The sequence below is a fragment of the Pelophylax lessonae genome (genome assembly GCF_965119305.1).
Source record: "Pelophylax lessonae genome assembly, chromosome: 9".
NCBI lineage: Eukaryota > Metazoa > Chordata > Amphibia > Anura > Ranidae > Pelophylax > Pelophylax lessonae.
The window spans coordinates 248,814,698-248,837,957 of NC_138776.1; the positions used below are offsets into that span (position 1 = coordinate 248,814,698).

The 23,260-nt window shown below is 43.8% G+C and overlaps 1 long non-coding RNA gene across 2 annotated transcripts in view; it reads right to left on the reverse strand.

The window, feature by feature from the left end:
* LOC309563005 overlaps nucleotides 1-23,260 on the reverse strand; it is a 64,395-nt gene that overhangs the window by 35,905 nt on the left and 5,230 nt on the right. Inside the window, exon 3 of one of the 2 annotated variants that reach the window (XR_014225655.1) lies at nucleotides 20,991-21,060. The exons of the other annotated variant lie outside the window; for it this stretch is intronic. This is a non-coding gene — a long non-coding RNA (uncharacterized lncRNA). Of the gene's footprint in view, nucleotides 1-20,990; nucleotides 21,061-23,260 lie in introns of those variants that run through there. 2 annotated transcript variants of the gene reach the window in all.

Genomic DNA, 23,260 nt, shown 5'->3' on the forward strand with positions numbered 1-23,260 from the left:
CTCCTTAACGCACACAGCTTCAGGAGGCTTTCAGCTCACTGCTCTCCTTAAAGCGGAGTTCCAGCCATTTACTCACCTGTCCAACGGTCCAGCGATGCGGCCGCCGGAAGCCTCGATCCTCTCCCTCGGCGCCGGCATCACTGCTGTGGGCACCCGGCTGTTACAGTTTGCGGCTTCACAGCCGGGTACCCACTGCGCATGCGCGAGTCGCGCTGCGCGCCGTGATTGGCCGGCAATCTTCTGGGACCTCTGACGTGTCCCAGAAGATTGCAGGGAGGGAGGGGGTGAGGAGAACTTCCGCTCAGGGCGCCGCGGCGCTCCGAGCGGAAGTGGGAGCGGGTACCTGTCAAAACTAGGTACCCGCTCCCCCCCCCCAAAAAATGACATGCCAAATGTGGCATGTCGGGGGGTCAGGACTCCCTAAAGCGGAAGTTCCACTTTTGGGTGGAACTCCGCTTTAACGCACACAGCTCCAGGAGGCATTCAGCTCACTGCTCTCCTTAACGCACACAGCTCCAGGAGGCATTCAGCTCACTGCTCTCCTTAACGCACACAGCTCCAGGAGGCATTCAGCTCACTAGTCATCCTCTGGATAACTTATAGAGGCCTTAATTGCCTCATCCTGAATAGCTGAAGCTTTTTCAACATCCTTACACCTTTCTGGCTACCTCTGCAGCCGACACCCTATAGTAATTGGTGAATTGTCTAAACAAGGCAGAAATGTATCTCCCGTCTGTGACAACAACCACAGATTTACCTGACTTCCTGTCACAGTATATAAAAAAAAAATACATGAAAAAGAGGCTCAATATCTTGTGCCCTGTGCAAGTAGAAGGCCTGTGATTTATTTTTTACCTAAAATACATAAGAATGCCACTAGACGACCAGGAAAACCCATAGTGAATGGGGTCAACTCCCTGTACGCCCGTCTAGAGCAATATATAGATATACACTTGCTGCCATTAGCGTGTTCTACTAGAGCTTTCCTAAAAGACAACAAACATTTGCTACCAACATTAAACGATATAACAGGAGTGAGAGAGTGTTTCTTGGTTACAGCGGACGTTGGGTAGCTGTTTACAATTATAAAGCATCAGGATGCTGTGGACTCCGTAAAGTGGGCGTTGGATTTTTCAAATCTGACGGGGAAACAAAAAGGGTTCCTTTTGGACAGTTTGGCATAAGGATTAGGCCATAATTATTTTTGGTACAGTGACCAATACTATTACCAAGTGACAGGTGTCGCCATGGGGGCTAGATTCGCTCCTAGTGTGGCCAATATTTTTATGGCACACTGGGAGGAAGAAGCCATATTTAATGATACGCCAGAGCAATTGATCTTTTACACATCTTACATAGATGATGTGTTTTTGGTTTGGCAGGGGGAAGAGGCTGACAGTTGCCATCATAGGTCTTGGTTATTTAACATTCCAAGAGGCCATTTTTAGAAAAAAGTTTCCTGTAAAAAGGTTACAATTAGAATAAGATTAAACAAGATATAGAGAAAGTGAGGCAAGTTGATTGAGAGGTTTTGATCAAAGATAAAGAGCCTAGAGAGGTTGGTATAGAGAATGGTGAACAATTCTGAATTATCTTGGATTATAACATACAGAGCAAAAAAGTAAAGAGAATTATTAAAAGATACAGGAATATTTTACAGAGAGTATTGGGTATCGTGTTACCACCCCAACGAAAGTTTAACAAAAAGGCAGCAGCACTTAGGAATATATTAGCCGCAGGAGCGATAGATACCCTCAACAAGAAAAATAATGGCACATTGTTCCCATCATTAGTAGGGTTTCAGGCAGGCAGGAAATGCAGAGCTTGTAGGATAGCGAAAAACAACATTAAAAAGACTTTACAGCTAAAGCCACGGGGAAATTGTATTATGTGCTCCATGAAAGGTGTGGTATACATGCTGGAGTGCATGTGTGGCATCCAGTAAGTAGGACGCACCTCTAGAGAACTAAGAGTGCGAGTCAGAGAACATATGACTAATATTAGGAAAGATAAGAAAGAGCATAGTGTTCCCAAACATTTTAGATTAGCACATAAAAGAGATCCCACAGGCCTCAAATTTTGAGGATTGGAGAAAGTGGAAAGACATTGGAGAGTAGAGATGGCCTTGTGGTTCGCCCGGCGGTCAGTTCGCGCCAAATTTTGCTTTTTCGCTACCCGCCAATTTTGTGAACACATGGCGTTGTTCGCGGCGGCCATATTAGTTTACATTGGGGAGAACTTTAACCCATGAAACAGTCGTCAGATGGAATGGGACAGCCAACTGAAACATTTCAGCACATGGACATGCCCCCTACATTATAAATAGACCAGAGCAGGCGGCCATTTCACATTCTGCTTTTTGTCAGCGTAGGGGGAGGTCTGCTGTGTTCATGAGGGAGAGATTGCCAGACACAAATAGCTCTGTGAAGATCCACAAAAGTCCTTTTCAGGGCTGGTATTTCGGTATAGGTCTACTACAGTATCTTTTGAGTTTAGGGACAGGTATCCAGTCAGTGCTTTAGGGACAGTTAGAGATCGGCAGACAGTGACACAAATCGCTCTGTTAATGCCCACAAACGTAATTTAAAGGGCTGGTATTTATTTGGCATAGGTGTACAGTCTCTGTTCAGTTTAGGGACAGGTATCCAGTGCTCTATAGGGACAGATCTGCAGTGACACAAATCGCTCTGATAATGTCCACAAAAGTAATTTAAAGGGCTGGAATTTTTTTCCTATTGGTGTGCAGTGCACTATATAGGGGTGTAATCCACGGTATAATATACTTTATAGAAAGCATATTAAAGTGGATTTATATTGTGCACTGTGCAGCATTGTGACTGGTGTGGTGAGCGTTGCTGCAGCAATACTACAAACAGTGACAAAAGCACTTTTAATGTATTATAACTAGTGTGATAGACCAGTGGCCCCCCAATACCACATATTGAAGTGGGGTGTTATCTGAGTATACTTTTACAAGTGTTTTTTGTCCTGCAACAATATTGCCTCTTTTGCTGTATCAAGTCTGATACACACAGTGCCAAACTCCCTGGCCAATTTTTTGAACAACTGGTGTGATAGACCAGTGGCCCCCCAATACCACATATTGAAGTGGGGTGTTATTTAACAGTATACTTTTCTAAAAGTGTATTTTAGTCCTTCAAAAATGGGGCCTATTTTGCTGTGTTAACTGTGCTACACACAGTGTCAACAGTTACTGGCCAATTATTTGTAGAACTGGTGTAATAAACCTGTAGCCCCCCAATACCACAGATTGAAGCGGGGTGTTATCTGAGTATACTTTCATACGTGTATTTGTGTCCTGCAACAATATTGCCTCTTTTGCTGTATCAAGTCTGATACGCACAGTGCCAAACTCCCTGGCCAATTTTTTGAACAACTGGTGTGATAAACCAGTGGCCCCCCAATACCACATATTAAAGTGGGATGTTATCTGAGTATACTTTCATAAGTGTATTTGTGTGCTGCAACAATATTGCCTCTTTTGCTGTCTCAAGTCTGATACACACAGTGCCAAACTCCCTGGCTAATTTTTTGAACAACCGGTGTGATAAACCAGTGGCCCCCCAATACCACATATTGAAGTAGGGTGTTATTTAACATTACGCTGCATTCACATGTCAGCTTATAATGGCGGGCAGAACCGCCGCGGTTCCGCCCGCGATTCTGAGATTTATTGCAAATCGCGGGACGCCTAGCGTTGCCCGTTGATTTGCAATAGCCCCCCAAACGCCGAGCGATGTTGCCGCGATTTACGCCCGCCGAATCGCGGCAACATCGCGCAAACAAAATCGCGGGACGCAATACGCTCCAAAGAAGCTCTTGTACTTTTTTGGAGCGTATTGCGTCCCGCGGCAACATCGCTCGGCGTTTGGGGGGCTATTGCAAATCAACGGGAAACGCTAGGCGTCCCGCGATTTGCAATAAATCTCCGAATCACGGGCGGAACCGCGGCGGTTCTGCCCGCGATTATAAGCTGACATGTGAATGCAGCCTTATACTTTTCTAAGATTGTATTTTAGTCCTGCAAAAATGTGGCCTCTTTTGCTGTGTTAACTGTACTACACACAGTGACAACAGTTACTGGCCAATTATTTGTAGAACTGGTGTGCTAAAACTGTGGCCCCCCAATATCAAATATTGAAGTGGGGTGTTATTTAACAGTATACTTTTCTAAGATTGTATTTTAGTCCTGCAAACATTTGGCCTCTTTTGCTGTGTTAACTGTGCTACACACAGTGACAACAGTTACTGGCCAATTATTTGTAGAACTGGTGTGATAAACCTGTGGCCCCCCAATACCACAGACTGAAGCGGGGTGTTATATACCTTTTTCCAGATATACTGCGATTCTCTAGGTACTTTTGTCACAGGGTAATTTAAAAACATGACAGGCAGAGGAAGAGGCAGACACTTATGCAGGGGTGGTAGGGGTAGGGCAGGAGCAGTAGGCTGGAGCCAAAGTGTGAAGTTTCAGAAGGCGCGTTCGATTACGTCAAAGGACGCACCAGACTTGGTTGAGTGGCTCACTCAGCCTTCCTCTTCTGCACCCTCATCATCCTCTCTATCTGTACCCTCTTCACTCTCTGCTGTGTGCACCCCCAAAGACACCACCACAAACACCACCACATACCCTCCGCTTGAGTCACTGGAATTACTTTCCGATCCATCACAAGACATTTGCGATGCACAGACATTGTTGGCATTGGATCAGGAAGAGGAGGTAGCAACAGCCGCCACTCAGCAGTCTGACGACAGTACCCAGATCAGCCCAAGGAGGTTGGTCCCCGCTGTTGCTGTATAATCCGAGATCTCGAATGTTAGTGGTGGGGAAGGTGACGTTGATGATGACATGTCTATGGACGTCACGTGGGTGCCCACAAGAGAAAAAGAGGAGGGGAGTTCAGAGGGAGAGACGGACCGGAAGATAGGAAGGAGAGGCATAGAAATGGCCTTGTGGTTCGCCCGGCGGTCGGTTTGCGGCAAATTTTGCTTGTTCGCTACCCGCCAAATTTTCGGACACATGGCGTCGTTCACGGCGGCCATATTTGTTTACGTTGGGGAGAACTTTGACCCGTGACACAGCCGCCAGGTGGAACAGGACAGCCAATTGAAACATTCCAGCACATGGACAGTTCCCCTACCCTATAAATAGACCCGATCTGGCGGCCATTTCACATTCCGCTTTCTGCCAATGTAGGGAGAGGTCTGCTGTGCTCATTAGGGAGAGTTTGCTATACACATATAGCGCTGTGAAGATCCACAAAAGCCCTTTTCAGGGCTGGTATTTTGGTATAGGCCTTCTACAGTCTCTTTTCAGGTTAGGGACAGGTTGCAGTCACACACAAATCGCTTTGTCAATGTCCACCAAAGTCATTTAAAATGCTCCAATGTCGCTTTAGGGTCTATTACAGTCTCTTTACTATAGGGCCAGGTATCCTGTGGTTGCTGTAGGGGCAGTTAGAGATTGGCTGCAGTCACACGGAAATTGCTCTGTTAATGTCCACAAAAGTCATGTAAAGGGCTGCAAATTTTTTGGTATTGCTGTGCAGTGCACTAAAAAGGGGGGGGGGTGGGGGAGGGGGGTTAATGCACAGTATAATATACTTTGTAGAAAGCATATTATAGTGGATTAGTACTATTATTGTGCACTGTGCAGCATTGTGACATGTGTGGTGGTGAGACTGGGCGTTTCTGCAGCAACACTACACACAGTGACAAAAGCACTTATAATGTATTATAACTAGTTTTGAGCGAACACGGACTTTATTATTCGGGTCCATACCGGTTAATTGGATTTTTGCTACCCGGAAACGGACCCGAAAACTTTACTGTATGTTCAGGTTTAAAATCCGTGTTCAGTAATTTTATTTCCTGTTTTGTATGTAATGGCACGCTTTTAATGGCGGGCTTTCAACAGCCAATCAACAAGCGTTTAACTGGTGTGCCTTAAGCCATCTCAGCCATGCCTATTAATGTATTAGTAGCTGTGATTGGCCATCTGAAGCATGTGACCCATGTCTTTATAAGCTCGAGAGACACAACGCGGTGCGTCAGTCTGCTGTAGTGTAGGGAGAGAGCACACATCATACGTGCTGGCTGCTGCTGATTAGGGACAGACAGGGAAAAACAACATTGTTTAGATAGGAGACACAGGACAGAACAATCGTCTGTTAGCGATCTACATCAATTTTGCTGTGTGGGGGGTGGTGCAGTGAACAATCTTTTTGCCCTCACTTGAGCCCACTGAGGAGGAGGAGGAGGAGGAGGGAGAAAAAAATATATTTTTAGCAGTCTGTTGTGTGCAGCGTTCAGCTATATTTTACAACAGATTGCAGTTCTAATCTGCTATTTAAAAATTACAAAGTTAAAGGGGAATTTTTTTTTACCCTTCATAACCTGCTGCTGACCGTGACATAAAACATAAGACACTGCTGTGTTCACATGTGCTATTGAAAAATCACCAATTTTATATACATTTTTCTATTCCACTATTCAATATACACCCTTTTGGGGTAAAAAAAATTAAATTGTGGCATAGTCTGTACTAATCTGCTATTTAAAAATTACAAATTTAAAGGGGAATTTATTTTTTTTCCCTTCATAGCCTGCTGCTGACCGTGACATAAAACATAAGACACTGCTGTGTTAACATGTGCTATTGAAAAATCACCAATTTTATATACTTTTTTCTATTCCACTATTCAATCTACACCCTTTTGGGGTAAAAAGAATTAAATTGCGGCATAGTCTGTATCGGTACGTGTGAGATACACCTTTCAAATTTTTGGGCGCATCTTACACCGCCGAGGATTGCAGGGTGCTTCAGTTTGCCTCCTGTTCCGAACTCCTCCTACTCCTCATCCTCATCCTGCCTTTAGGGTACAAAAAATTGTAATCGGGGCCTAGTCTGGGTTTGTACGTGTGAGATACACTTTTTTATATCATATTTTCTATTCCGCTGTTCAATCTACACCCTTTTGGGGTAAAAAAAATTAAATTGCGGCATAGTCTGTATCGGTACGTGTGAGATACACCTTTCAAATTTTTTGGGCGCATCTTCCACCGCCGAGGATTGCAGGGTGCTTTAGTTTGCCTCCTGTTCCGAACTCCTCCTACTCCTCATCCTCATCCTGCCTTTAGGGTACAAAAAATTGTAATCGGGGCCTAGTCTGGGTTTGTACGTGTGAGATACACCGTTTTATAAAAAATTTTCTATTCCGCTATTAAATATACACCCTTTTGGGGTAAAAAAAATTAAATTGCGGCATAGTCTGTGTTTGTACGGCTGAGATACACCTTTTTATATCATATTTTCTATTCCGCTATTCAATCTACACCCTTTTGGGGTAAAAAAAATTAAATTGCGGCATAGTCTGTATCGGTACGTGTGAGATACACCTTTCAAATTTTTGGGGCGCATCTTCCACCACCGAGGATTGCAGGGCGCTTCAGTTTGCCTCCTGTTATGGAACTCCTCCTACTCCTCATCCTCAACTTGCCTTTAGGGTACAAAAAATTGTAATCGGGGCCTAGTCTGGGTTTGTAGGTGTGAGATACACCTTTTTATATCATATTTTCTATTCCGCTATTCAATCTACACCCTTTTGGGGTAAAAAAAATTAAATTGCGGCATAGTCTGTGTTTGTACGTCTGAGATACACCTTTTTGTATAATATTTTCTATTCCGCTATTCAATCTACACCCTTTTGGGGTAAAAAAATTAAATTGCGGCATAGTCTGTATCGGTACGTGTGAGATACAACTTTCAAATTTTTGGGGCGCATCTTCCACCACCGAGGATTGCAGGGCGCTTCAGTTTGCCTCCTGTTCCGAACTCCTCCTACTCCTCATCCTCATCTTGCCTTTAGGGTACAAAAAATTGTAATCGGGGCCTAGTCTGGGTTTGTACGTGTGAGATACACCTTTTTATATCATATTTTCTATTCCGCTATTCAATCTACACCCTTTTGGGGTAAAAAAAATTTAATTGCGGCATAGTCTGTGTTTGTACGTCTGAGATACACCTTTTTGTATCATATTTTCTATTCCGCTATTCAATCTACACCCTTTTGGGGTAAAAAGAATTAAATTGCGGCATAGTCTGTATCGGTACGTGTGAGATACACCTTTCAAATTTTTGGGGCGCATCTTCCACCTCCGAGGATTGCTGGGTGCTTCAGTTTGCCTCCTGTTCCGAACTCCTCCTACTCCTCATCCTCATCTTGCCTTTAGGGTACAAAAAATTACAATCGGGGCCTAGTCTGTGTTTGTACGTGTGAGATACACCGTTTTATAAAAAAAAAAATTTATTCCGCTATTCAATATACACCCTTTTGGGGTGAAAAAATTAAATTGCGGCATAGTCTGTATCGGTACGTGTGAGATACATCTTTTTATATACTTTTTTCTATTCCGCTATTCAATATACACCCTTTTGGGGTGAAAAAAATTAAATTGCGGCATAGTCTGTATCGGTACGTGTGAGATACACCTTTTAAATTTGTTTGGTGCATCTTCCACCGCCGAGGATTGCAGGGTGCTTTAGTTTGCCTCCTGTTCCGAACTCCTCCTACTCCTCATCCTCATCCTGCCTTTAGGGTACAAAAAATTGTAATCGGGGCCTAGTCTGGGTTTGTACGTGTGAGATACACCGTTTTATAAAAAATTTTCTATTCCGCTATTAAATATACACCCTTTTGGGGTAAAAAAAATTAAATTGCGGCATAGTCTGTGTTTGTACGGCTGAGATACACCTTTTTATATCATATTTTCTATTCCGCTATTCAATCTACACCCTTTTGGGGTAAAAAAAATTAAATTGCGGCATAGTCTGTATCAGTACGTGTGAGATACACCTTTCAAATTTTTGGGGCGCATCTTCCACCACCAAGGATTGCAGGGCGCTTCAGTTTGCCTCCTGTTATGGAACTCCTCCTACTCCTCATCCTCAACTTGCCTTTAGGGTACAAAAAATTGTAATCGGGGCCTAGTCTGGGTTTGTAGGTGTGAGATACACCTTTTTATATCATATTTTCTATTCCGCTATTCAATCTACACCCTTTTGGGGTAAAAAAAATTAAATTGCGGCATAGTCTGTGTTTGTACGTCTGAGATACACCTTTTTGTATAATATTTTCTATTCCGCTATTCAATCTACACCCTTTTGGGGTAAAAAAAATTAAATTGCGGCATAGTCTGTATCGGTATGTGTGAGATACACCTTTCAAATTTTTGGGGCGCATCTTCCACCACCGAGGATTGCAGGGCGCTTCAGTTTGCCTCCTGTTCCGAACTCCTCCTACTCCTCATCCTCATCTTGCCTTTAGGGTACAAAAAATTGTAATCGGGGCCTAGTCTGGGTTTGTACGTGTGAGATACACCTTTTTATATCATATTTTCTATTCCGCTATTCAATCTACACCCTTTTGGGGTAAAAAAAATTAAATTGCGGCATAGTCTGTGTTTGTACGTCTGAGATACACCTTTTTGTATCATATTTTCTATTCCGCTATTCAATCTACACCCTTTTGGGGTAAAAAAAATTAAATTGCGGCATAGTCTGTATCGGTACGTGTGAGATACACCTTTTTATATCATATTTTCTATTCCGCTATTCAAGCTACACCCTTTTGGGGTTTAAAAAAATGAAATAGCAGCATAGTCTGTATCGGTACGGGTGAGGTACACCTTTCAAATTTTTGGGGCGCATCTTCCACCTCCGAGGATTGCTGGGTGCTTCAGTTTGCCTCCTGTTCCGAACTCCTCCTACTACTCATCCTCATCTTGCCTTTAGGGTATCGGGGCCTAGTCGGTACGTGTGAGATACATCTTTTTATATACTTTTTTCTATTCCGCTATTCAATATACACCCTTTTGGGGTGAAAAAAATTAAATTGCGGCATAGTCTGTATCGGTACGTGTGAGATACACCTTTTAAATTTGTTTGGTGCATCTTCCACCGCCGAGGATTGCAGGGCGCTTCAGTTTGCCTCCTGTCCTGAACTCCTCCTACTCCTCTTCCTCATCCTCATCCTCCCTTTAGGGTACAAAAAATTGTAATCGGTGCCTAGTCTGTGTTTGTACGTGTGAGATACACCGTTTTATAAAAAAAAATTCTATTCCGCTATTCAATATACACCCTTTTGGGGTGAAAAAATTAAATTGTGGCATAGTCTGTATCGGTACGTGTGAGATACATCTTTTTATATACTTTTTTCTATTCCGCTATTCAATATACACCCTTTTGGGGTGAAAAAAATTAAATTGCGGCATAGTCTGTATCGGTACGTGTGAGATACACCTTTTAAATTTGTTTGGTGCATCTTCCACCGCCGAGGATTGCAGGGCGCTTCAGTTTGCCTCCTGTCCTGAACTCCTCCTACTCCTCTTCCTCATCCTCATCCTCCCTTTAGGGTACAAAAAATTGTAATCGGTGCCTAGTCTGTGTTTGTACGTGTGAGATACACCGTTTTATAAAAAATTTTCTATTCCGCTATTCAATATACACCCTTTTGGGGTAAAACAATCAAATTGCGGCATAGTCTGTATCGGTACGTGTGAGATACACCTTTTTATATACTTTTTTCTATTCTGCTATTTAATATACACCCTTTTGGGGTGAAAAAAATGTAATTGCGGCATAGTCTGTATCGGTACGTGTGAGATACACCTTTTAAATTTGTTTGGTGCATCTTCCACCGCCGAGGATTGCAGGGCGCTTCAGTTTGCCTCCTGTTCCGAACTTCTCCTACTCCTCTTCCTCATCCTCATCCTCCCTTTAGGGTACAAAAAATTGTAATCGGTGCCTAGTCTATGTTTGTACGTGTGAGATACACCGTTTTATAAAAATGTTTCTATTCCGCTATTCAATATACACCCTTTTGGGGTAAAAAAAATACATTGCGGCATAGTGGTGTGTGAACACACTCAGACTATCACTCGGTGGGTGCATAAAAAAGTACACAGGGTGTACACATGGTCCTCCTCCCGAAAGAGGCTGCTGACGGGGACTGGTGTACTTACACTGGCAAACTACTAGATGGGTGAACCAAGCCAAAAGGCCATATCCATACCCCCCCCCCCCCCAAGACGTTCAGGGACAGTCCCAAGGACCTACACCCTACTAATGAGATTATGTGTGCAAATAAAGTGTACCGCCACATTACAAAAAGACAAACGTGAAACACACAAACAATAAAGAGTGAGGGAAAGGGAGTTGGAGAAGTGCAAGCCCGAAGCTTTAATGAAAGGACAAAAACAAACAAGGGAGAGTTGGGGAAGGGGAAATCGCTAGACCTTCTCTTCCTCCATGAGATCCATTAGGTTATAGTCTCTGAGCAGACTATGGACCAGTCTGCGACAGTCCTCAATGGGCATCCTCTCTCGCTGGTAGATAAGGCACTTTTTGGCACACCATAAAGCGTCCTTAAAGGAACACAGAACCTGCCAGGCGTTGTCAATGTCCTCTTGGGAAAAAGTTCCACCAAATAATCCATTTAGCACACCAAAGTGTGTATTGGCAGTCTGTGGTACAAAGTCCTTAAGTTCAGGTTCCAAGGCCCTAAACTGGCTCTGTGCAAAGGGGCACTCCCAGAAAACCTGCAAAGCAGTTTCCTCCTGGATGAACTATTCCTCTATTCAATATACACCCATGCGGGTGAAAATAATTCAATTGCAGCCTAGTCTGTACGTGTGAGATATACCCTTTTATATACTTTTGCTCTATTCCGCTATTCAATATACACCCATGCAGGTGACAAAATTAAATTGCGGCATAGTCTATATGTGTGAGATGCACCCTTTTGGATACTATTTTTCTATTCCGCTATTCAATATACACCCATGCGGGTGACAAATATTAAATTGCGGCATAGTCTGTATGTGTGAGATTCACCCTTTTAGATACTATTGTTCTATTCCGCTATTCAATATACACCCATGCGGGTGAAAATAATTAAATTGCGGCCTAGTCTGTACGTGTGAGATACACCCTTTTATATACATTTGTTCTATTCCGCTATTCAATATACACCCATGCAGGTGAAAAAAATTAAATTGCGGCATAGTCTGTATGTGTACGTGTGCGATAAACCCTTTCAATTTGTTTGGCGCATTTCCTTCCACCACCGAGGATTGCAGGGCGCGTCAGTTTACATCCTGTTCCTAACTCCTCCTACTCCACTTCCTCATCCTCTACCGCCTCCTCATCCGGTCAGCGTAACACCTGCACCACCAAATTCAGCAAAGCCAGGGATAGACGACAGCAGGCAGTTTTAAAACTTGCATGTTTGGGGGAAAAATCCCACACCGCGCATGAGTTGTGGAGGAGCATGGAACAGCAGACCGATGAGTTGTTGGTGCCAGCGAGCCTCAAGCCCGGCATGGTGGTGTGCTATAACAGGCGAAATCTCATAGCAGCTCTGGGCCTAGCCGGTTTGACGCACATCCATTGCCTGGCGCATGTGCTGAATTTGGTGGTGCAGAGGTTCCTTCAAAATTACCCCGATATGTCAGAGCTGCTGCAGAAAGTGCAGGCCGTCTGTGCGCACTTTCGGCGTTCTCACCCTGCTTCTGCTCGCCTGTCAGCGCTGCAGCGTAACTTCGGCCTTCCCGCTCACCGCCTCATATGTGATGTGCCCACAAGGTGGAACTCCACCTTGCACATGCTGGAAAGACTGTGCGAGCAGCAGCAGGCCATAGTGGAGTTTCAGCTGAAGCTCGCACGCATGAGTCGCTCTGCGGAACAGCACCACTTCACCACCAATAACTGGGCCTCCATGCGAGACCTGTGTGCTTTGTTGCGCTATTTTGAGTACTCCACCAACATGGCCAGTGCCAATGACGCCGTTGTCAGTTTAACTATCCCACTTCTATGCCTCCTTGAAAAAACGCATCGGGCGATGATGGAAGAGGATTTGGCACAGGAGGAGGAGGAAGAGGGATCATTTCCATGCCTTTTAGGGCAGTCATTCACAAGTGGCTCCGAGGGTGGGTTCCTGCACCCACAAACACCAGGTATACAATTGTCCAGCAGGGGCACAGTTCTGGAGGATGAGGTGGAGGAGGAGGAGGAGATGGAGGAGGAGATGGAGGAGGAGATGGAACCATGTTCACAGCAGTGTGGCACCCAGGCCAGCTCATGGCCATCACTGGTGCGTGGCTGGGGGGGATACAGAAGACACAGACGATACACCTCCCACAGAGGACAGCCTTTCGTTGCCTCTGGGCAGCCTGGCACACATGAGCGATTACATGCTGCAGTGTCTCCACAACGATCGCCGAGTTGACCACATTCTAACTTGTGCTGATTACTGGGTGGCCACGCTGCTGGATCCCCGTTACAAGGACAACGTACCGTCCTTAATTCACTCACTGGAGCGTGATCGCAACATGCTCGAGTACAAGTGCACGCTGGTAGACGCGATGCTGCTGGCATTCCCACCTGACAGCGGGGCCACAGTGGAAGCACAAGGCCAAGGCAGAGGAGGAAGAGGTCGCCAACGCAGCCAGGGCACCGCCAGCACCTCAGAAAAGCCCTTCAACTTCTTGGTCTCCAAATTGGGCACATGGCCTGAGCTTACCATTTACGCCTTGGAGGTGCTGGCCTGCCCTGCAGCCAGTGTATTATCTGAATGTGTATTTAGCACGGCTGGGGGCGTTATCACAGACAAGCGAAGCCGCCTGTCCAGAGACAATGTGGACAAGCTCACGTTCATTAAAATGAACCAGGCATAGATCCCACAGGACTTTTCCGTACCATGTGCAGAATAGAGATGGATACCGACCTTACCCAGCCATTGTTATATTTTTGATCTTTCTCACTCTTTTGGGGTGTACCCTAATTTAAAATGACTGAAAAAAAGCAGTGTTGGCTACCTCGTCCCCCTCCACCGCCGCTTCCACCTACACCGCCACATCCACCGCCACCTCAACCTCCCTCCTACTCCATATGGGCCTCGTCCTTCACAGATGAAGAAAATTGTTTTATTTTTCTGTTTTTTTTGTTGTTTTAAGTTATTTCCCTATCCACATTTGTTTGCAGAGCACTTGCCATGCTCTTAACTACATTTTGCTGCCATTTGCAGCACTCTAGCCCTTTCCATTGTTTTATTAGAGCCATTTTAGTGCCTGAACGTTCGGGTCCCCATTGACTTCAATGGGCTTCGGTGTCCGGGTAAAGTTCGGAAAAAGTCCGGGACACGGACCCGGACTTTTTTTTCACCCGCCGCACATGGACATCCAGGTGTCCGCTCAACTCTAATTATAACTGGTGTGATAGACCAATTGCCCCCCCCCCCCCAATGCCACATATTGAAATGAGGTGTTATCTGAGTAAACTTTTTCAAGTGTATTTGTGTCATGCAACAATATTGCCTAGTTTGCTGAGTGAGGTCTGGTACACACAGCGCCAAACTCACTGGCCAATTTTTTGAACAACTGTTGTGATAAACCAGTGGCCCCCCAATACCACGTATTGAAGTGGGGTGTTATCAATCTGAGTATACTTTCATAAGTGTATTTGTGTCCTGCAACAATATTGCCTCCTCTGCTGAGTTAAGTCTGGTACACACAGTGCCAAACTCACTGGCCAATTTTTTGAACAACTGGTGTGATAAACCAGTGGCCCCCAATACCACATATTGAAGTGGGGTGTTATCTGAGTATACTTTTACAAGTGTATTTGTGTCCTGCGACAATATTGCCTCTTTTGCTGTGTTAACTCTGATACAAACAGTGCCAAACTCACTGGCCAATTTTTTGAACAACTGGTGTGATAGACCAGTGGCCCCCCAATAGCACATATTGAAGTGGGGTGTTATTGAACAGTATACTTTTCTAAGATTGTATTTTAGTCCTGCAAAAACAACAGTCTGTGTCTGTTGTGCCTGGAAGCCAAGAGCCACACTGGTCCTGCACTCCTTTCAGCTTTGCGTTCACAGGCAGATAAGTGGCTGACACCGCTGAATTTGTCAGTTGGTAAAGTGGTGTGCGACAACTGTGCCAATCTGCTGAGCATGCTGAAACAGGGCAAAATAACACACGTGCCATGCATGGCCTACGTCCTGAACTTGGTGGTGCAGCGATTCGTTGCCAAGTGTATTTGTGTCCTGCAACAATATTGCCTCTTTTGCTGTGTTAACTCTGATAAACACAGTGCCAAACTCCCTGGCTAATTTTTTGAACAACTGGTGTGATACACCAGTGGCCCTCTATACCACATATTGAAGTGGGGTGTTATATGAGTATACTTTCATAAGTGTATTTGTGTCCTGCAACAATATTGCCTCTTTTGCTGTGTTAACTCTGATACATACAGTGCCAAATTCCCTGGCTAATTTTTTGAACAACTGGTGTGATAAACCAGTGGCCCCCCAATACCCCATTTTGAAGTGGGGGTGTTATTTAACATTATACTTTTCTAAGAGTGTATTTTAGTCCTGCAAAAATGTGGCCTCTTTTGCTGTGTTAACTGTGCTACACACAGCGACAACAGTTACTGGTCAATTATTTGTAGAACTGGTGTGATAAACCTGGGCCCCCCAATAGCACATATTAAAATGGGGTGTTATTGAACAGTATACTTTTCTAAGAATGTATTTTAGTCCTGCAAAAATTTGGCCTCTTTTGCTGTGTTAACTGTGCTACACACATTGACAACAGATACTGGCCAATTATTTGTAGAACTGGTGTGATAAACCTGTGGACCCCCAATACCACAGATTGAAGCGGGGTGTTATCTACACAGACACATGGTCTAGCAAACACGGGCAGGGAAGGTATATCACTTTTACTGCCCACTGGGTGAACCTTCTGACGGCCATCAAACATGCAACCCGTGGCACCAGTGTAGATTTAGTTGTACTGCCACGGATTGCAAGCAGGCCTGCCTCTTCTTCTCCTCCTCCTCCTCCATCCTCCCTCTCCTCCTCGGCTGACTCCTCCTTTTCCGCTGCTACCGTCTCTTCTGCTGCGCCGCCCAAGATCCCCAGAACCTATTCCACATTCCAGGTGAGACGATGCAATGTTGTGCTGCGTCTGTTGTGCCTGGAAGCCAAGAGCCACACTGGTCCTGCACTCCTTTCAGCTTTGCGTTTACAGGCAGATCAGTGGCTGACAATGCTGAATTTGACAATTGGTAAAGTGGTGTGCGACAACGTTGCCAATCTGCTGAGCGTGCTGAAACAGGGCAAAATAACACACGTGCCATGCATGGCTCACGTCCTGAACTTGGTCGTGCAGCAATTCATTGCCAAATACCCTGGGGTCCAGGACGTCTTGCGGCAGGCCAGGAAAATCTCGGGCCATTTCCGAAGATCTTACACAGCCATGGCTCGCCTTGCTGAGATTCAGCGGCGACACAACCTGCCCCTCAGGCGTCTTATTTGTGACTGCCCGATGCAATGGAACTCAACGTTGCATATGCTTGATAGGCTGCTCCAGCAGACACGCGCAGCTAACGACTACCTGTACGAACTCTACGGCAGGACAGGTTCTGGGGAGCTTGGGTTTTTTTCACCTCGCCAGTGGCTGCTCATGCGCGATGCATGCAGACTTCTGCGGCCATTCGATGAGATCACCAAACTGGTCAGTCACGGCCAGGGTGCCATCAGTGACATTGTACCTTACGCCTTCTTTCTGGAGCATGCATTGGGTCATGTCATTGATCAAGCCGTCGAGGAGCAGGAAGATGAGGAAGTTGCAATGTTGGATGAATTCCCATGGGGTGCTACTCCATCTGAGACAAGTCAACAGCAGGAGTCTGAAGAGGAGTCAGAGGAGGATGGTGCTGGGGGGGATGAGGAGGAGCAAGAAGAGCATGCTTTAAACCTTTCTGGGATCCCTGGTGTTATCCATGGATGGGGGAGGAGAACGAGGACGACATTATCCTGGATGATGAGCTGGAAGCAGGCCACTACACCTCTTCCAGTTTAGTGCAAATGGGGGCCTTCATGCTCCAGTGTTTTAAGGGGGACCCCCGTATAAAAAGAATAACGGCTAAGGACCAGTACTGGGTGGCAACGTACTTAGACCTTCGGTACAAACAAAAAATGGCGGAAATGTTACCACAATCACAGAGGGCGGTCAGACCGCAGCACTTCCAGGCCTTGCTGTGAGAAAGGCTGCCTTCTGCTTTTGCGTGCGCTGGCAGAGGAATTTCCACTCACAGAGAGACAGGTGCGGGTAGCAAACCAACAGCGCCTGCAAGAAGAGGGTGGTTTGAAGATGTCTTGGTCACTTCAGATATGAGATCCTTCTTTCAGCCGATCCATCGACAGCTGTACTCCGGATCCAGCATCAGGGAACGCCTAGACCGACAGGTGTCTGACTACATCGGGTGAACGGCCAATGTGGACGCTCTGAGGAGTGATGAACCCCTGGACTACTGGGTGGGCAGGCTTGACCTCTGGCCAGAGCTTCCACAATTTGCAATGGAAATGTTGGCTTGCCCCCCGTCCAGTGTCCTGTCCGAAAGGACGTTCAGCGCAGCAGGGGGGATCGTGACAGATAAGCGCAGTCGCCTAGCTCATGACAGTGTAGACTACCTCACATTTATAAAAATTAATGAGGCATGGATCTAAGAGGAATTCAACACATGTGACCAGTAGACCATGTTTCATTGAAATTCCTCATGCCAGGCCACAAATATCCACCAGACCGCCATCCGCCCACCCACAACAATTCTTGGTCCTTGTCTTCTCTAAATACAGCAGCATGAAAGACATTTCATGTCCATTGAATGGCAAAATCTTGGGGCCTTTCAGGGCCGACAATTATTTTTCCTGTGAATGCCTAATGTACCTCCAGCCACGGAATACAACTTTCTTTGCTGTCAGGTAAACCCATGTGGGCTAATTTTTGGGTCCAATACTGGCCGACACTTACTTCTGTATCCTGTGAATGCCTAATGTACCTTCAGCCACAGAATACTACGTTCTTAGCTGTCAGGTAAACCCATGTGGGCTAATTTTCGGGGACTATACTGGCCGACACTTACTTCTGTATCCTGTGAACGCCTAATGTACCTTCACCCACAGAATACAACGTTCTTAGCTGTCAGGTAAACCCATGTGGGCTATTTTTGGGGGCCAATACTGGCCGACACTTACTCCTTTATCCTGTGAATGCCTAATGTACCTTCAGCCACAGAATACAACGTTCTTAGCTGTCAGGTAAACGCACGTTGGCTAATTTTTTGGGGTCTGGAATGGCCGACACTTACTTCTTTATCCTGTGAATGCCTAATTTTTCAGAATGGAATTGAAAATCAATGGGTCTGTAAAGGTTCCGCCAAATTGTGAAATGGATGCGGACCCATTTTACAGATGTGTGAATGGACCCTATATGTATTTGACATGTATTTACCGGCTGCTGTCAGTTCTGGCTGTTTATGAAAAAAAAATTTGCTGTAAAAAAAATAAATAATAATTTTAGGGCAACTTTTCCAACTGCAATACTTCTGTTATGACATTGTACATGTGCTGGGACTATTTGTGCACAGCTAGTACGTCTTTTGTGGCTGCAAATATGACCTAAAGGTTTTTAAAGTTCGCCTCCCATTAAAGTCAATGGGGCCCGCCGCGAACTTGCGGTTCGCAGACTTTTGAGAGAATTTGCGGCTGACTTTTGCGAACCACCCCGGCCGATGTTCATCCATCACTATTAGAGAGGAGGGAACTGTAAACATGATAAATAAGAGATTATAACCTGTGGCGGGAGTCACTTTGTGCGGGGGCTTGTGGAACCCAGATTACCTTAGAGAGGTCGGGAAACTCCTTGTCCACTTCCCCATCCCCAGCCCCTCCTATGTGTAAGTCTATACATATATACATAATAGACACTATATCTAGTGTCTATTAGGAGCACAGGGTGACCAAGAATCCCAGTTGGGTCTGGACTAATCAGACTCACTGTACATAAGGTGCTTGTGATTAAAAGTAATCAAATTAATATATTATACAGACAATTCATGAAAAATAAATAAACAGTCCAGTGATCTTGTGCTGGAAAGGTGCGAAAGAAGGGGGGCAGAGTCTTCACTGGCAACCTGGAAGCCGACAGCCAATTCGTTTGATTTACATTGCGGTTTTCATGCACTATTTGTAGTGGCCACACATGTGAGTTTTATACTTTATCTTATCTTGAATAAAATCCTGGTTATACTGAGAGCATTAGATCCTGTGCCTTTCTGTTTTTTATGCAACATCTACGATGAGAACTTTGTTTGGGCAGCAGTGTTCTGATTGAGAGGCTGGGAGAGAGCCCGTTAACCCCTGCTTGTAATTACTTGCTTATTCTGACCCTGTGGTGAAACACAGGACAAAATTTAAGGTGAGAGGGCAATTGTTTATGTGTTGGTTGTGGACAGACACAGATTTATCTAAGAGCACTGGTTGAAGTACCATCTCCAAGCTTCTTTCGCACCTTTCCAGCACAAGATCACTGGACTGTTTATTTATTTTTCATTAATTGTCTGTATAATATGTTAATTTGATTGCTTTTAATCACAAGCACCTTATGTTCACTATAGCACTTTATTATTATTGCACTGATATATGTTTGATCCTTTGTTTACATATAGTCACTGAGTGCACTTTAGTAGCGCTGTACCGTTATTATTTGTATATTTGATATTGCTTAGTAGTGGTAAACTAAGTTGGTATAGCAGCTTTATTCTGCACTTTATTCGATTATTTATAGTTAATTGTTTGTGCCGATATATATTCACTTTTAGACTCACTGTACAACCACACTGGACTCAGCATTTCATTTTACCCCTCTTATCCTGGGTTCTATATGTGTGGTTTTGTGGTGTGTTGAAAGAATATCGTAGGAGTGTCTCATAGACCATGAGTCTGACTAGTTTGAGGTTGGGTGGGGTTAGTTATTGTTAAGTGCCTGTATCTCATTGTTCTATTTTTTTCTATTTTTCTCCGGTTTCCGAAGTATAGATGCATAACGTCACTTACGGTTCTGGAGAGGACGAAGTTCTTGTTTGAGTAAGGGGCAGGGACACCCCACAGACATGGGCACTTCCTGGTGTCGCTGATTGGCCACTTGTTTAGAGTATTGGAAAAAAAAGGGGCGAATATTAAGTCCACTCCCCATCTACTGAGGAAGTGCAATAGGAGGGTGTAACAGGTATAAGTGGGAGGAGCCGAGCCTGTGACATCATACCAATGTTTGAGCATCAGTGATGAGCTGAGGATTTGTTAAGCTTGTTTTTTAAGTCTTTTTTGTAATGGTTTTATTCCCTGTTTTTAAGTGAATACCAAGTTATACAGAGAGCACTATGGTTCTCCCCCTTTTTTGTTCCATGGCATGTTCTATGAAGGATGAGTAAAACTATACTCTGACCACTCATAATTGGATAGAGGAGAAGCTTGAAAGAAATGGAGACATCCAAAAGAGAAGTGCATAAGGCATTATAGACTCAGTAGTGGGGTCTGATGCAGGAGGTGAGCGGGCACTTCGTATAGAGGTGGAGGTTCACTGAACACAGTGGGGAAGATTGTTTTATTTGTCACAAGTTTTATGCACTGTGGTGTAAAACTGAAGCACACTATCATGCACATATAGTCAAGAGATGAAAAGAGACTTTCCAAATCGATTAGGTTTTTGTTATTACTTTTCACGGGGCTTATGGGATATGACTTACTATGTTATATGAAAGAATGAATTGCGCTGCACTGTTATATTTATAATGTTTCCAACTGAAAGTCAATAAATGATTAAATTCCCTAGAAAGTGCGCTAAGGACATTATTTTCCACAGCTTAAGTAGGTTCATCACAAAAAAATAATAAAAAAGAAGAATACACAATGTATGTGATATCTTTATTTTTTTATAAGACATCTGTTGTGCATTTAGCTAAATGATATTCCACATCAGATGATTTCCGATTCTATTTCCAAAGTTTCAACATTTTTGGGTTATTTGCCGAACAGTTTACCCAAAAGTCCAGCAATGAGTGGTAAAAATCGTTTTTCCACATCAACATCCCTTTCTTCTGGATCGTCTCTTCTTTCTTCCTCAGCATCTCTCCTGGGAGAAGACACAATTATCGGTCAATAAAATATCATTGATTATTACACAAAAACCTATTTCACTGGGACCACAAATGTGTATTTTTAGGCCATGTTGACTATTATTCTATGACCACATTAACATGGGAAAGGAATAGGGCACAGCAGGATGCCACAAACTTAAATCTCTTATTGAATACCCAGCTTGAGCATTTTGATGTGTTTCATTCTACAGCACAGAGCTTTCGCATCCGTAAGTGGACACAGCTAAAGCTGCCCATACACCAGTAGGATTTCATTCATGTGGAAATTCTGAAAAATCATTCACCAGACTTGGCATCATTGAGTCAATTATTATTGTTCAAAGGCCCTTAAAAAATCATCCAGGCCTGCTGTTTGCATGGAATCCCAAATGTATTAAAAAGGTTTCTTTTGTGCTTTAGAACATCTGCATTACAGTATGTGTGATTTTTCCCAAACAGAAATCGCATTCACTTCTTTAAATGTAAAAGGTGCCTTTGTGTAAAACTATCAGACATAAGGATCAAAACAAAATTACATTTTAACCATATCATACTGGTAAACAATATAAAATAGATAAATGAATTTCCTGCCATAGCTCGCATGTCACCTACATATTGGAGTGTCCTTGTGGCCTCCAATATGTGGAAAGCACAACTAAGAATCTTTCCGCCCAGATTAATGACTACATAAACAATATACATAAGGGTTTTAAGAAACATAAAGGTTGATTTAATAAAACTAGAGAGTGCAAAATCTGGTGCAGCTCTCCGTAGAAATCAGTCAGCTTCCAGGTATTTTTTTTTGTCAAAGCTTAATTAAACAAGATGAAGTTAAAAGCTGAGTGACTGCCATGCACAGCTGCATCAGATTTTGCACTCTCCAGTTTTAGTAAATCAACCCCATAGTGTTTCAAGCCACTTTAAAGTATACCATACTAAGGACTGAAGTGGCTTGATTTTTTTTTTTTAAATAGATATAGTAAATATCCACTGGAGAGGATTGGACCTAAGAAAGGAGATTTCCAGGAATGAAACCTTATAAATATATGAAATTGAAACACTTAAAGTGTTTGTAAACCTAAAAAAAGAATATGCTCCTATCTCTTTAAGGCAGGATAAACTGCATTGTGATCTTGCTATGTAAATTTTTCTACATTGTACAATACCTGGTTGATCCTGCCTATTCCCGTGTCCCTATCTGAAAAATTACCATGCTAATCATGGCTGCCGATCCATGATAGTGTGGTCAGTTAACGTCACTCTTTCATGGGTATCTCTGTACATCGTCTCTCTATCTCCCCCTCCCTCCCTTGTTCCTTTCTGTCATTTCCTTCCCTGGTCTGTGTAAAGTCCCTACCCCTCTCTACCCCTCCTGGCGTGAATGACTGAGCATTTCTGCTCTTCCCCTCCTCCTCCTTTGTTAAAGCTGCAGTGTCTTCCAGCATTTATCATCTTTGAAGACAGCAGCAAACAGGACAGTTTTGCATGCTTTCACAATGCAATGTATTAAAACAATTTAAAAAGCTATATTTAATTTAAATAAAATGTAAAAATAATAAATGAATTATGAATTATTTCTGCAAAGTTTTTTAAAATTGACTATATATATATATATATATATATATATATATATATATATATATATATATAGATAGATAGATAGATAGATAGATAGATAGATAGATAGATAGATAGATAGATAGATAGATAGATAGATAGATATATGTGTGTATATATGTCCAGGTGTGTATCTATGAATGCATGTATGCATTTATGTGCATATGTGCGTGCATGTATGTATGTGTGCATTTTCATGCGTGTATGTACCTGTGTGTATGTGTGTATGTGCATGTGTGTATCTATAAATGCATATTTGTATGTGTGTACACATGCATATTTGTATGTGTGTACACATTTATTTGTATGTGTTATCATGTACTGTATGTATGTGCATGCGTATATATATATATATGTGTGTATGTATGCGTGCCTGGTTTTATTTCTATCCCCCTCTTTATCTTCTCTAATGGTAAAGTAGGCCATGATATTCTGCACCCCAGGATACCCCTGCCCCCCACTAACAGAGCCTCACATTCCTCGGACTGACAGCCCCATCTACTGGCCTCCCCCATTGACAGACCACACCCTTTCAACTGCCGATCCCTGCTCCCCGCTGACAGATGCCCACCCACA